A 15702-nucleotide genomic window follows, 5' to 3' on the forward strand; every position below is an offset into this window, starting at 1 on the left:
CTCCTGATAAAACTTTTGTAATGGGACCTAAGTCAGTCACTGTATGTAAAAACATATATAAGCTCCTGTGCACCAGAAATAAACTGCTGTCTTAGGTATGGCCTGATTCAGCCCTCCAGACCTCATTCTTTCTGTCATTCTTTTCTTCCACACACTCTCTCTTCCAGGTATTGGGACCCTCTTGCTGGTCAAGAGACCCCCAGCAGACGTGCCGATCTCACAGACTACAACACTAAGCGACCCTAGCCATCCTTTTCTGAGTTCTCAAACAATCTGAAGAGAGCAGGAGTTCTAAATGTTGGCCTTGACAGCCACTCCACCCCTCTCCCCAGTCTTCCTCCAGGACCACCAGCCACACAGGGATTCTGCTATTGTCTGTGGCTTTCAGCTATCTTCGAATCGGAAATAGAATGAAGACAACGAATGATATGAAGAGAATGGTTTGTCTGTTTGAAGGCATTCCTGGACTGTGTTCCTTTCCACAGGGAGGGAGAAGAACCCATGGCAGGTTCACAGTCCTCATGCTGATTTATGCTCTGGAAGATAAGACATGCTTTGTAAGATTCAGCTGACGCAGATCTGCTGTGGTGAGTGAGATATGCCAGCTCTCTGATTTAAATGCAACTTGACGCTGTACAGCCCAGGGTACAATTCCAGTATCCAGCAAAAGATACAAAACACTGAGGCGCATATGTGCAGGTGCAGAAAGCCCACGGAGGCTGAGGTCACTGGTACCGACCGTAGCTGCAAAAGGTGTAGAGGAGGCTTGCTGTGATTTCAAAGGTGAACATGTGACTGAGCTCCCTGGAGTTGGAAAAATGGTTCAAATCTGTGCTGAGCAGAGCAGAGCAAGTTCAATTGAGGAATTATGTTTTTAATACAGTGGTTATTTATTCTAATTAGAAATTTGCTTCTCAGCAATTTTCTCTGCATGTTTAAATTCAACTTTAAAATGTATTTCTTTTTATACTAAAAATTCCAGTAGATTTTTAAAAATGATATGTTTTATGAGAAAACTTCTATTTATTTGGGAAAAATAGAAAACATTATATAGAGTAATGCAGAGAACAGAAAAAGATCTGACAGTTCTTATCATGCAAAAATATGTTAAAAAGCAGAGATAGTATTTTACATAATTTTTAAATGTTTTTTCACTATTATTGACAAGTATTTTTCCATGTAATTAAAAAGGTTAGCCCAATTTTTGTGACAGCAATCAATGTAATTAAAACAGTTGCAAACTCATTACCCCCAGTAAGCTTAGCTCCAGGGGTGACTAAGGCAAGGCTTTTGGGTGGGAAAATTAGACAATCTATTTTCAGTTTAAAAAATCATTTCCGGCTATTGTAATTTAACCTCCTTGGCCAATCTCTTTGTTTGGAAAAGAAGTGAGGTCAGCATCTCTTCCCAGCATTGAGAGACCAGGAAATTTTCTGGCCAACATCTGTGAGAGAAATTTGACTGTCGTACCAGCAAATCCAAAAAGAATAGGAGGAAAAAACTGTGCCGGTACTGAAGGGCTGATGGTAGAAAGGTAACTAGGAAGCTCGTGTTTGCTTCCAAGAGACCTCACTCCCCTCCTGCCCAGAACGACTGCAGATGAACGTTTCCCACGCTACCTCCGTGGTGCTGGGAGGAACGAGCGCCAAGACGGGCCTGCCAGCTCAGAAGATGCGGCTCTCTGAGTTCCATTTTCTTTCTCTCTTTTTTTTTTTTTTTTTTTTTTAAGACAAGAGTCTCACTCCGTCATCAGGCGCCAGGCTGGAGTGCAGTGGCGCGACCTCAGCTCACTGCAACCTCCGCCTTCCGGTTCAAGCAGTTCTCCTGCCTCAGCCTCCTGAGTAGCTGGGATTACAGGCACGTGCCACCACGCCCAGCAAATTTTTTGTATTTTTAGTAGAGACGGGGTTTCACCACGTTGGCCAGGATGGTCTCGATCTCTTGACCTCTTGATCCGCCCGCCTCAGCGAGTTCCATTTTATTCTCCAAGGATTGATTCTGTTTAACATTTTACACACCTTAAGGATTAAGGATGCAAACAGAAGGAAATCAATGTGAAAATGCTCTCAGTGTTATCCACAGAAACATATCCGTTTCTTCTCATCTGAGCAGTTTGATTGCTACTGCTCCTTCAGAGACTATAATTTCTGTGGGTGTCTGTCTATTCTTGACGTTTTTGTCTTATTAATGGATCTATTTCTCTTGTTTACTCCCCCTCGGCCTGAAAGCTGATAGACAGATGCATGCATTCCACATGAAGTCTTTGTAGCCTTCTCGAATCTCCCTTGCTCTAAGCAATAGTTCATATATAAGAACTGTCACCAAAGTAATATGGTCCTGCTTGCTGTGGTGTGTGAGGTGTCTGGAGGCCTCTTCTGCTCACAGTCCTGTGCAGGAAACATGAGCGGAATTTTAAGAAGGACATAAATTCCTTTTCTAAGTTGTATTTTAAAGCGGAGAGAAGGAAAAAGAGAACTCCTGAGCCAAAGCCTGTGAATTCATATGATAACCCCTGAAATGCAATAACCCCTGACTCTTGCTTTTTAAAAGAGAAAATTCACATTCTCTTTTCCTCCTCACCTTCAGGAAATATATATGTATTGGTTTTGCTATGAAATTACATGTGGAAAATAAGTTTAGATTGACAGATTAACTCTTCAGACAATTAAAAATAAAAGGAACTCTTAAAATAGTCTTTCTGGCATGCTGAGAATATAACCGACTTGGCTCACCCCTCGGTGTCAGAGCCCTGGCTCGCCCCATGTCAGCTGTCAGAAGATGAGGCCAGTGAGGAAAATTTTAGAAAATAATTTCAGCTTTTATTTTGGATTTGGGGGTACATGTGCAGGTTTGTTACATGGGTATATTGCATGATGCTAAGGTTTGCGGTATGACGGATTCATCACCCAGGTAATGAGCAGAGTGCCCAGTAGGCAGTTTTTCAATACTTTCCCCCAAGCTTGTCTTCCCCAGTTTCTATTATTGCCATTTTTACGTCCGTGAGTATACAGCATTTAGCTCTCACTTATAAGTGAGAACATACGGCATTTGGTTTTCTGTTTCTACGTTAAGTTGCTTAGGACAGGGCCAGGTGCGGTGGCTCACGCCTGTAATCCCAACACTTTGAGAGGCTGAGGCGGGTGGATCACAAGGTCAAGAGATCGAGACCATCCTGGTCAACATGGTGAAACCCCGTCTCTACTAAAAATACAAAAAAATAGCTGGGCATGGTGGCGCGTGCCTGTAATCCCAGCTACTCAGGAGGCTGAGGCAGGAGAATTGCCTGAACCCAGGAGACGTGGTTGCAGTGAGTCAAGATTGTGCCACTGCATTCCAGCCTGGGCAACAAGAGCAAAACTCTGTCTCAAAAAAAAAAAAAAAGAAAGAAAGAAAAAGAAAAAGAAAGATAAGTAGTGTAGTTTCATGAAGCTTGGGCACAAGTGTGTTGTTTCAAGTAACTAGGGAGACTTGCAGCTATTTTAAAGTTGTGCTTAAGACAGTTTGGTCATAGTTGTGATTTATTAGATATTGAGCTCTTGGTCTAGAACAACCTCCAATAAAGGCATCCTTTCTGTAGGGAAATGCAATTAGCTTTATACCATTATGCTTTATGGGTCAATTCCCTGGGAATTCTTTTTTTTTTTTTAATATATTTTATTGCACTTTAGGTTCTGGTGTACATGTGAAGAACATGCAGGATTGTTGCATAGGTACACACATGGCAGTATGGTTTGCCGCCTCCATCACCATCACCTATATCTCCCCATGTTATTCCTCCCCAACTCCCTACTCCCTGCTGTCCCTCCCCTAGTCCCCTACCACAGACCCCAGTGTGTGATGCTCCCCTCCCTGTGTCCATATGTTCTCATTGTTCAACACCCGCCTATGAGTGAGAACACGTGGTGTTTGATTTTCTGTTCTTGTGTCAGTTTGCTGAGAATGATGGTTTCCAGGTTCATCCATGTCCCTACAAAGGATGTAAACTCACCGTTTTTGATGGCTGCATAATATTCCACAGTGTATATGTGCTGCATTTTCCCCGTCCAGTCTATCATCAATGGGCATTTGGGTTGGTTCCAGATCTTAGCTATTGTAACCAGTGACACAAAGAATACATATGTGCATATGTTTTTATAATAGAAAGATTTATAATCCTTTGGATATATGCCCAGTAATGAGACTGCTGGGTCAAATGGAATTTCTATTTCTAGGTCCTTGAGGAATCGCCACACTGTCTTCCACAATGGTTGAACTAATTTACACTCCCACTAACAGTATAAAAGTGTTCCTATTTCTCCACATCCTCTCCAGCATCTGTTGTCTTCAGATTTTTTAATGATCGCCATTCTAACTGGCGTTAGATGGTATCTCAATGTAGTTTTGATTTGCATTTCTCTAATGACCAGTGATGATGAGCATTTTTTCATATGCTAGTTGGCCTCATATATGTCTTCTTTTGTAAAGTGTCTGTTCATATCCTTTGCCCACTTTTGAATGGGTTTGCTTGTTTTTTTCTTGTAAATCTGTTTTAGTTCTTTGTAGATTCTGGATATTAGCCCTTTGTCAGACAGATAGATTGCAAAAATTTTTTCCATTCTGTTGGTTTCCAGTTCACTCTAATGATTGTTTCTTTTGCTGCACAGAAGCTCTGGAGTTTAATTAGTTCCCATTTGCCTATTTTGGCTTTTGTTGTCAATGCTTTTGGTGTTTTAGTCATTAAGTCCTTGCCTATGCCTATGTCCCGAATGGTTTTGCCTAGGTTTTCTTGTAGGGTTTTTATGCTGTTAGGTCTTATGTTTAAGTCTTTAATCCATCTGGAGTTAATTTTAGTGTAAGGTGTCAGGAAGGGGTCCAGTTTCTGCTTTCTGCACATGGCTAGCCAGTTTTCCCAACACCATTTATTAAACAGGGAATCCTTTCCCCATTGATTGTTTTTGTCAGGTTTGTCAAAGATCAGATGGTTGTAGATCTGTGGCATTGCCTGTGAGGCCTCTGTTCTGTTCCATTGGTCTATATCTCTGTTTTGGTACCAGAACCATGCTGTTTTGATTACTGTAGTCTTGTAGTATACTTTGAAGTCAGGTGGAGTGATGCCTCCAGCTTTGTTCTTTTTGCTTAGAATTGACCTGGCTATGTGGGCTCTCTTTTGGTTCCATATGAAGTTTAAGGTGTTTTTTTCCAGTTCTGTGAAGAGGGTCATAGGTAGCTTGATGGGGATAGTGTTGAATCTATAAATTACTTTGGGCAGTATGGCCATTTTCACTATATTGATTCTTCCTAACCTTGAGCATGGAATGTTTTTCCATCTGTTTATTTCTGTCCTCTCTTATTTTGTTGAACAGTGATTTGTAGTTCTCCTTAAAGAGGTCCTTTACATCCTTTGTTAGTTGTATTCCTAGGTATTTTATTCTCTTTGTAGCAATTGTGAATGGCAGTTCGTTCTTGATTTGGCTCTCTTTAAGTCTGTTATTGGTGTATAGGAATGCTTGTGATTTTTGCACATTGATTTTGTATGCTGAGACTTTGCTGAAGTTGCATATCAGTTTCAGGAGATTTTGGGCTGAGACAATGGGGTCTTGTAAATATACAATCATGTCGTCTGCAAATAGAGACAATTTGACTTCCTCCTTTCATAATTGAATACCCTTTATTTCTTTTTCTTGCCTGGTTGCTCTGGCTAGAACTTCCAGTACTATATTGAATAGGAGTGGTGAGAGAGGGCATCCTTGTCTAGTGCCAGATTTCAAAGGGAATGCTTCCAGTTTTTGCCCATTCAGTATGATATTGGCTGTTGGTTTGTTGTAAATAGCTTTTATTATTTTGAGATATGTTCCATCGATACCTAGTTTATTGAGAGTTTTTAGCATAAAGGGCTGTTGAGTTTTGCCGAAGGCCTTCTCTGCATCTGTTGAGATAATCATGTGGTTTTTGCCTTTGGTTCTGTTTATGTGGTGGATTACATTTATAGACTTACGTATGTTGAACCAGCCTTGCATCCCTGGAATAAAGTCTACTTGATGGTGATGGATGAGCTTTTTGATGTGCTGTTGGAATTGCTTTGCCAGTATTTTATTGAAGATTTTTGCAATTATGTTCATCATGGATATTGGCCTGAAGTTTTCTTTTCTTGTTCAGTCTCTGCTGGGTTTTGGTATCAGGATGATGTTGATCTCATTAAATGATGTGGGAAGGATTCCCTCTTTTTGGATTATTTGGAATAGTTTCAGAAGGAGTGGTACCAGCTCCTCTTTGTATGTCTTATAGAATTCAACAGTGAACCCATCTGGACCGTGGCTTTTTTTGGTTGATAGGCCATTAATTCCTGCCTCAACTTCAGCCCTTGTTATTGGTCTATTCAGGGTTTCAGCTTCTTCCTGGTTTAGGCTTGGGAGTGTACAAGTGTCCAGGAATTTATTCATTTCTTCCAGGTTTACTGATTTATGTGCGTAGAGTTGTTTGTAGTAATCTCTGATGGTAGTTTGTATTTCTGTGGAATCTGTGGTGATATCACCTTTATTGTTTTTTATCACATCTATTTGATTCTTCTCTCTTTTCACAGAATAAGTGAACAAATAAGAGAACACCTGGATCTCTGTAACTTTTTGATCTTTTGTCTCCACGAGCCTGGAAGCTGACAAGCTGATAATTCCCACAGCGAGAGCAAGGCAGCTCTCATTTTCTCTAACAGTTGTCCTAATGGCCTTGCAGAAGGTAATTGACTTTAATTATGTCCTAAACTGACCTTTTGAATGGACCTGAAGAATAACTGAGGAGAGAAAAAGGATTCTGAATGGTCCTATTGGGTCCAATTATCAGTAGAGAAAGGGAGTGAGGATGAGGCCTGGATAAACCTGGGCTCCCCGGCATGAACTGCACTGTCTGCTCATTACGTGCTCCCTGCAGCTTGTCTGGGCTTTTGGGAAACTGGTCTGCCCATTATTCATGCCCACTTATCCTCACTGACAGGGCTGGTAGGAATAAGCTCTAAGTTCTGAAAACAGTGGGAGTTCTGGGGCCCCGAGGTTAAGTATCAACAATAGCTGTTATCCTTTCATCAGTGGCAAAATCTCCACTTCTCCAGGTTTGGGACAGAGGGTGTTGTTTGAGTATCCCTGACCCCAGGGCCAGAGTGCAAGGGGGTGATTGTCAAAGTTCTCTGCCACTGATCTTATGATAACATGTGATCCACCTACAGAGAATGGGGAAGAGGTTACCATGGACCTGAAGGAACCCAGCAGACAAAACCACATGTGGGAACCGAGTCACTCCTCATCTGTTAGACAGCAGAGTGCCTATTTCATAGAAATGTAATTAGGGCCTGGAGAAGAGGCCAGTATGCCTCCTGGTGATCCAGTTCCCCCTGGCCAGTTGACCCTGGGTGCAGAAGTTTATGGGAGCACAGATTTGGTACCCACAGGGGATGGTGCACCTGTCTGACATTCCAGACCTTTGACGTTTTCTCTACTTCCCATTTACTGGGGCTCCGTGCACCCAGCTCTGTTTGTTTTGCAAAGAGCAACCTGTTCTTTTCTCTCAAAACTTCTAGGACCTGATGGCAAACTTTCCGTATTCTCTCTTCATCCTTCTATTCAAAGAAGACTAAGAGTTGACTCAGATACCTCGATTCCTTTGCTGTGAGTATCAAGAGATCCAGAGAGATCTACTCTCCCTATTTCAAAATCCACCTTCCATTTGTACTCAGGAAAGACAGGGGTTGGGTACATTCCCTTGTATAATTCCCAGGATGTGCAGGGTGATGCCTTTTTTATTTTTTTAACATTGGGGTACAGAGACAACCTTCTTCTTTGTTTCCAGTTGGGTAGGCTATTGCTTGCTACTTACACTCCTTAAAGAAAAATCTCTCCACAACAAACCCACAGGAGCATGTCTTAAACCTCTGGCAAAGTCCCTGGAAAGTCTGGAATAGGTGAGCAGATACGAGGACTGTACAGAAACATCCTGTCTTTATAGAGTCCTCTTCAATCATATCTTCCTTTACATTCATTGGAAATGTTTATAATTTAGGATGAACAAAAAATGGGGTATTACGTATCCCTCTGCTTGTGAGAATGAACTTCTTGCCTACTGAAGGTTCTCTGCCCAATAAAATCTCCAACAGGTTGAGAGTGAAAAGACTCACAAACATGTTCTGTGTCCTGGGGGAGAGGGATGTACATTGTCATTTTTATGCCATGCATAAAAATCTCCAAGCTCTCCAAGTTACAGGAGATATTTTTGCAGAGGCCAATATGAGGAATATGAGATTACTTTAGGTTTTCTTAAAAAGTTTTATTATAGATCTCAAAATATAAAAGTAGAAAGACTAGTATGGTAACCCCCCATGTACTAACCACCCAGCTTCAACAATCATTTATGAATGGCCACTTCAGAGTTTACAATTTGATCTACAAATATTTCAGTATATATCTAGAAAAAAACATTCTAAATCTCTAATTTAAAAAACTTATACCCGCAATATGATTTTTACCTCTAAAATATTAATAATTTTATAATAACATCAAACATTAAGTCAGTATTTACATTTTCTAAATTGTCATATGGATGCTTTTAAAATTTTTACAGATCGTTTGAACCTGGATCCCAAACAGACCATTGTAATTGGCTCACATAACTCATTGTTCTTTCAATTTATCTTCTTCCTATTTTTTCGTTCTGGCAGTTTTTTTTTTTTTCTCCCAATATTATTGTTTTTGAAGAATCTAGATGTTTTGTCTCAGAGAGTTTCCAGCAATCTGGATTTCGTGGTTTTTGTCCCACGGAGACATTTCCCATGCTCATTGGTCCTCTGCATTTTCTCCATATCCGTAATCCAGTCCAGATGCTTGATCAGGTTCAGGTTTGATGTTTCGTGGCAAGACTGCTTTAGAGGTGTTGCTGCCTGAAGTTCATAAGGCCTATTGTGTGATGTCAGCAGCCATGGATGATCATTTAAAGATCTGTCACTTCACAGAGTATTATGCATGGGGATATTCTAGTCCCATCAAGCCTTCTTCATTTGTCAGCTGGAATATATCCATAAAGAGAAACTCTCCTTTATCAGTTTTGTGGTTCCACTGAGAAAGCGTGCATGCAGGAAAGGCATTACACATGCTTTGGTTTCCCCCCTTTATTTGCAAGGATTTTTTTTTTTTACCCTGAGACGGAGTTTCGCTCTTGTTACCCAGGCTGGAGTGCAATGGCGCGATCTCAGCTCACCACAACCTCCACCTCCTGGGTTCAAGCAATTCTCCTGCCTCAGCCTCCTGAGTAGGTGGGACTACAGGCATACGCCACCACGCCTAGCTAATTTTTTTTGTATTTTTAGTTGAGACAGGGTTTCACCATTTTGACCAGGATGGTCTCGGTCTCTTGACCTCGTGATCCACCCGCCTTGGCCTCCCAAAGTGCTGGGATTATAGGCGTGAGCCACCGTGCCCGGCCAAGGATATTTTTTAAATTAAATTTTCCATTTTAAGATAATTGTAGATTCACATGAAGTTTTAAAAAAATAAATAGAGAAAGATCCTGTGCATCCTTTGCCCATCCTTTACCCATCTTTTACCCCCTGTGGTACCATATCACAAAGCCACAGCGCAATAGCACAGCCAGGAAGCTGACATTAGCACAGCCAAGATCCGGAACACATCCATCACCACGTGGCTCCCTCCTGCTGCTCTTCATAGCCACACTCCTGTGACTCCTGCCTGCCAGTCCCTGACTCCTGGAAACCACCAATTCATTCTCCATTTCTATTAGTCATTTTGTGAATGTGGAACAAAAGGAATTATATAGTCAATGACCTTTAGGGATTGGCTTTTCTCACTGAGCAGAATTACCTGGAGATTCATCCAAGTTGCTACATTTGTCAATAATTCATTTATTGTTATTGGTGAGTAGAATTTCAGGGTATGGATATTCCATGATGTGCCAATAATGTGTTCACTCATTGAAGATCATCTGATTATAGTTTTTTTAATGTGCTGACTTGCTATTTATTAAATTACTTAATAAAGTATCTATTTAAATCCATTGCTCATTTAAAAAAATTAGAGCTTGGCTGGGCACTGTGGCTCATGTGCATAATCCCAGCACTTTGGGAGGCTGAGGCAGGTGGCTCTCTTGAGCACAAGAGTTTGATACCAGCCTAGGAAACACAGTGAAACCCTGTCTCTACTAAAAACACAAAAATTAACCAGGCATGGTGGCACTTGCCTGTAGTCCCAGCTACCTGGGAGGCTGAGACAGGAGAATCCCATGAACTTGGGAGGCGGAGGTTTCAGTGAACTGAGATCACACCCCTCCAGTCTGGGTAACAAAGTGAGAACCTATCTCAAAAAAAAAAAAAAAAAAAAAAAATCAAAGTTGGTATTTTTTAAAATTAAGTTTTAAGAGTTCTTCACATATTCTTAACAAAAGTCTTCTATCAAATGAATGTTTAGAGAATAAACTTTGCACTGCCCTCCAGCAACCTCCACATGTTCTGCTATCCAGAAGCTCTCCAAATTTTGTTCTTATTTTTTTCTGAGATGGAGTCTCGCTCTGTCACCAAGGCTGGAGTGTAGTGGTGTGATCTCGGCTCACTGCAACCTCCCTCTCCCAGGATCAAGCAATTCTCCTGCCTCAGCCTCCTGAGTAGCTGGGATTACAGGTGCCCCCCAACACGCCTGGCTAATTTTTGTATTTTTTAGTACAGATGGGGTTTCACCATGTAGGCCAAGATGGTCTTGAATTCCTGATCTCAGGTGATCCGCTCACCTCGGCCTCCCAAAGTGCTGGGATTACAGGCGTGAGCCACCGCACTTGGCCTCCACAGTGTCTGGCCTCCAAACCTTGTTCTTTTGGGTTTTTATGGAAGCCTCATTATACAGACATAATTAATTTAATCATTGGCCATTGGTGATGAACTTAATCCTCAGCTCCTCTTCTCTTCCCAGCAGTTGTGAAGTTCAGCTGAAAATCCTGACCCTGGAATTCTGCCTTGGTCTTTCGGGTAACTGCTCCCATCCTGAAGCTACTTAGGGTTCCTCAGCCAGGAGTCAACTCATTAGCACACAAAAGAAATCATTCTGATTATTCTATCTTTAAAAGGAGTTGTATGTCAGGAAATCAGGTTAAAGACCAATATCACAGGTGTCTTTCAAAAAGCAGATTTTTAAAATGTATACATTTTGTTTTCTATCAAAAAAATTTTCCAACTCGAAGGTTGCAAATATTTTTTCCCTATGTTTTCTTTCAGAAGTGTATCGTTTTAGTTTTTAAATTAATGTCTATAAGATAAGGTGATGAATTATTCAAAGATTTTATGTTAGGTACTAAAGAATTAAAGATTTGGTGAGAATCACAGAAGCTGAGTGACTAGACTCCTAGTTCTAAAAAACAACCTAACTGATTCGATATGTTTTTAACTAAAATGTAAGCTTGAACACAGTGTGCTAAAGTCAGATTACATGATTTGTCACCCTTTGTACAGCAATGCTAATTCAACTTCTTGTACTTTGAATTTTTTTTCTGTGTAACTGAAAACCTCAAACACCTCTTGTTCTAATTCTGTACTATGTTTGGAAATCCTTTCTCTTTTGCATATTTACCAAATTTTATATCCTAATAAGCACATTATGCTTTTTCTCACAGGCACAATAACCATTTTTATTCAAAGATGCCATGTAATGCACTATGCCACTAAGTACTGTGGCCAGACAGATTTTAAGTGTAGCAAATTATCTTCAACTAAAAAGAGCTTAAGAGGAGAAAACAAATATTACATCTTAAATAGAGGCATGAATCAAACCAACTTCTAAATGGTGAAGGCAACTTATCAAAATGCCTTAAGGACACGTCAAGACTGACTTAAACCATTTAAGTTAGGCAGATATGTAACGCTATGTAAATAGAAGTGTTATAAACACTCTGATCACATTTTAATTGAAACAGTTTATTATGTTTTCTCATAATGTAAACATGAGAAATAAAAACCACATAAATTACAGATAGCATTTACCATTTGAAAATAAAACTGCAATCAATACTTAAATCTCCGATCTCTAAACTCCATAAACAATCATTACTGAGGAAGTAAGATTTCTCAGGTTTATGGAAGTTCTTTTTTTGTAAACAGCAGGACATGAAATATAATAATTGCAGCCAGGCTAACGTGGGACAATAAAATGTTTATATCACCTATTACTATTAGGCTTCAATTCCTAATCAGTTGCATGTGAATTAACACTGATCATATTCTTCCTTTACCACATGTAGGGAAAATAATTTTAGGTGATCAACATAAAGATAAGAGCCCTGCTAAGAACTACTTTGAAAGAGAAGAGGGTACTTTATAAAAATACAAGAATTCCAAAATTCTTAGTGTTTAAGCTTTGATACTTGTAAAAGTATTGATACTACAAACATTTACAAAACATCATTGGAAAGTTTATTATATTGCTTATACATGTATTTAGTTTTCAATTATTTAAAGGCATAGGGTCTCACTACGTTGCCAAGGCTGAGGTGCAATGGCTATTTACAGGCACAATCAGAGTGCACTGCAGCCTCCAATGCTAGGTCTCAAATGATTCTCCCACTTAAGACTCATGAGTAGCTGGGACAACAGGCATGCCCAGCTCCTAAATATTAAGCTTTTAATTTTTTGTTATAGCATTTCTTGGAGACAGTGGATATTGACTGAAACAAAAATTTTAAAACTTAATACACAAATTTTGTAAAATAAAACCAGAGGTGAAGACTATACTTTCAGGGATCATTTCTATAGTTTGTTAAAACTAGAGGTGGTGGTACCACACCTAGAGTCCCGGCCACTTGGTAGGCTGAAATAAGAGGTTTGCTTGAGGCCAGGATTTCCAGGCTGTGGCATGTTGACTGTGTCTCTGAATAGCCAATGCACTCTAGCCTGGGCAACGTAGTAAGACGCTATTTTTTATAGAAAAGAAAAAGTTAATAAAATTAAACTTTTCAATAATATTTTATAAAGGTTTATAGCATATATACATAAGCTGCAGTGCAATGGACGGGTCCAAGCACACACTATATATATATATACACACACATATATATATATACACACACACATATATATACACACACACACATATATATATATATTTGGCAGATTTTACACACTATATATATATATATATATATTTGGCAGAGCTAACTGAGGTTTTATTTTGGACCAAAAAAAAAGCAACTGAATTGTTTTGCAGCTGGAGGCATGGGCAAGGGGGTCCCCCAGACAGTATACTCCCCAACGGGTGGGCTGAGGGCTAGGGCTGAGACTCAGGTGAGTCTCTTGATCCCCATGCTCACCAGCATAGAAGCCTCCCTCCTGGGCTCTGGGGCAGCTGCAAGAGGGGCAGGTTGGGAGGGGCTGTCGCAGCTGTTCACTTAGGCAGGACGTCAGAGGACTCGGACACCAGCTTCCCATCGCGGGTCTTAGTCTTCTTCACAACCACGGCCCTGGGGTGCTGGTGTGGCTGAAAGAGCTGGAGCCCGTGCCAAAGCATGGATACTCATGCTCTGCATCCCAGACTCCAGCCAGCCAAGCACACTATATTAAAACTAGAATCTGCCCTGAAACTTACAGGCCACGTCACATATGATTATTTTTATATTACCGCGGGATCATCATGTGGTTTGGCAGTATGAAAATATCTTTGAATACATTTATTTAACAAGAAAATGTATCAGCAAATGAGACGGATCGCTATAGTTTATAAGAAACACACCATGGACCCTAATACAAGTAGGTAATCAATAACTAATAGCTTTTCTGTTATAATCTCAAAGATGCTAAAATGCTAACAAGTAGTGCTTACAAAAGGTATGAATGGCAAATGTTCTCCATCAGCTTCTGTTTAAAATGATCGCCAGTGACTAGCAGCTCCGATGGTAAGAGCAGGAAGGAAGAACCCTTCCACACCTGACAGTGATGCAGTCTGCTTCTAGCGGCTTCATGAGTTGCTACAGTCCCATGTTTTAATAGTAACACTGCACTGATTTTAAAATTAAATTAGGATCTAGTGTTGTTGGATTTTAATAACATGTGGGCATATAGGTTACATAAAGAGGAACTGTGAAGGAAAGGGCCAGAATAAGCTTTCTCCAGAAAGCTGAGTTCTAGGCAGTCACCTTAGGATGAACCACATGAAATTGCCATTAGGCAACCACATTTGACCGATAAGAATGGCAGTATCACTTGGTTCAGTTTCACTTGCATGTATCTGCAGCAATATCGGGGGAAGAGAAAAGTAGAAAAGATGCAAAAGTGTGTCTAAAATCTAAAGATTGAAACTGTTGTTTTAAAATCCTTCCAAAGTTCACAGCTATCGGCCCACACACTAAGAAAATATCTGTGCGTAAGCAAGAAGTCTTCACTTTGGAGTGGTTTTTATACCTGTTTACATTTAAAAGACAGAAGGGTGTAAGAGCATTGTTGTAAAACAGATTTACAAGAAAAAACAAGCCCATTCAAAAGTGGGTGAAGGATATGAACAGACACTTTACAAAAGAGGACATACATGAGGCCAACAAACATGAAAAAATGCTCATCATCACTGGTCATTAGAGAAATGCAAATTAAAACTACATTGAGATACCATCTCACACCAGTTAGAATGGCAATCATTAAAAAATCTGGAGACAGCCGGGCACGGTGGCTCATGCCTATAATCCCAGCACTTTGGGAGGCCGAGGCGGGTGGATCACGAGGTCAAGAGATCGAGACCATCCTGGTCAACATGGTGAAACCCCGTCTCTACTAAAAACACAAAAAATTAGCCGGGCATGGTGGCGCGTGCCTGTAATCCCAGCTACTCAGGAGGCTGAGGCAGGAGAATTGCCCGAACCCAGGAGGCGGAGGTTGCAGTGAGCCGAGATCGTGCCATTGCACTCCAGCCTGGGTAACAAGAGCGAAACTCCATCTCAAAAAAAAAAAAAATCTGGAGACAACAGATGCTGGAGAGGATGTGGAGAAATAGGAACACTTTTACACTGTTGGTGGGAGTGTAAATTAGGTCAACCATTGTGGAAGACAGTGTGGCGATTCCTCAAGGACCTAGAAATAGAGATTCCATTTGACCCAGCAATCCCATTACTGGGTATATATCCAAAGGATTATAAATCGTTCTACTATAAGGACACATGCACACGAATGTTCATTGCAGCACAGTTTACAATAGCAAAGACCTGGAACCACCCCAGATGCCCATCAATGATAGACTGGACAGGGAAAATTTGGCACATATACACCATGGAATATTATGCAGCCATCAAAAATGATGAGTTCGCATCCTTTGTAGGGACATGGATGAACCTGGAAACCATCATTCTCAGCAAACTGACACAAGAACAGAAAATCAAACACCACATGTTCTCACTCATAGGTGGGTGTTGAACAATGAGAACACATGGACACAGGGAAGGGAGCATCACACACTGGGGTCTGTTGGGGGGAAATAGGGAAGGGACAGCGAGGGGTGGGAAGTTGGGGAGAGATAGCATGGGGAGAAATGCCACATATAGGTGAAGGGGAGGAAGACAGCAAATCACACTGCCACGTGTGTACCTATGCAACAATTTTGCATGTTCTTCACATGTACCCCAAAACCTAAAATGCAATAAAAATAAATAAATAAATAAAATAAAAATTTTAAAAATAAATTAATTAATTAAAAGAAAAAGAGCATTGTT

At 40.5% G+C, this 15702-nt stretch overlaps 1 long non-coding RNA gene across 1 annotated transcript; it reads left to right on the plus strand.

Annotated features, from left to right (window-relative positions):
• Positions 1 to 555: 555 nt before the first annotated feature.
• On the plus strand, positions 556 to 7612 carry LOC135276654 (uncharacterized). The gene is made up of 3 exons (XR_010344190.1): positions 556 to 587; positions 6560 to 6711; positions 7547 to 7612. It is a non-coding gene; the product is annotated as an uncharacterized LOC135276654 (long non-coding RNA).
• Positions 7613 to 15702: the final 8090 nt, after the last annotated feature.

This window comes from Aotus nancymaae, unplaced genomic scaffold, assembly GCF_030222135.1.
Source record: "Aotus nancymaae isolate 86718 unplaced genomic scaffold, 86718_ANA_hifiasm-v0.15.2.pri h1tg000028l, whole genome shotgun sequence".
NCBI classification, from domain to species: domain Eukaryota; kingdom Metazoa; phylum Chordata; class Mammalia; order Primates; family Aotidae; genus Aotus; species Aotus nancymaae.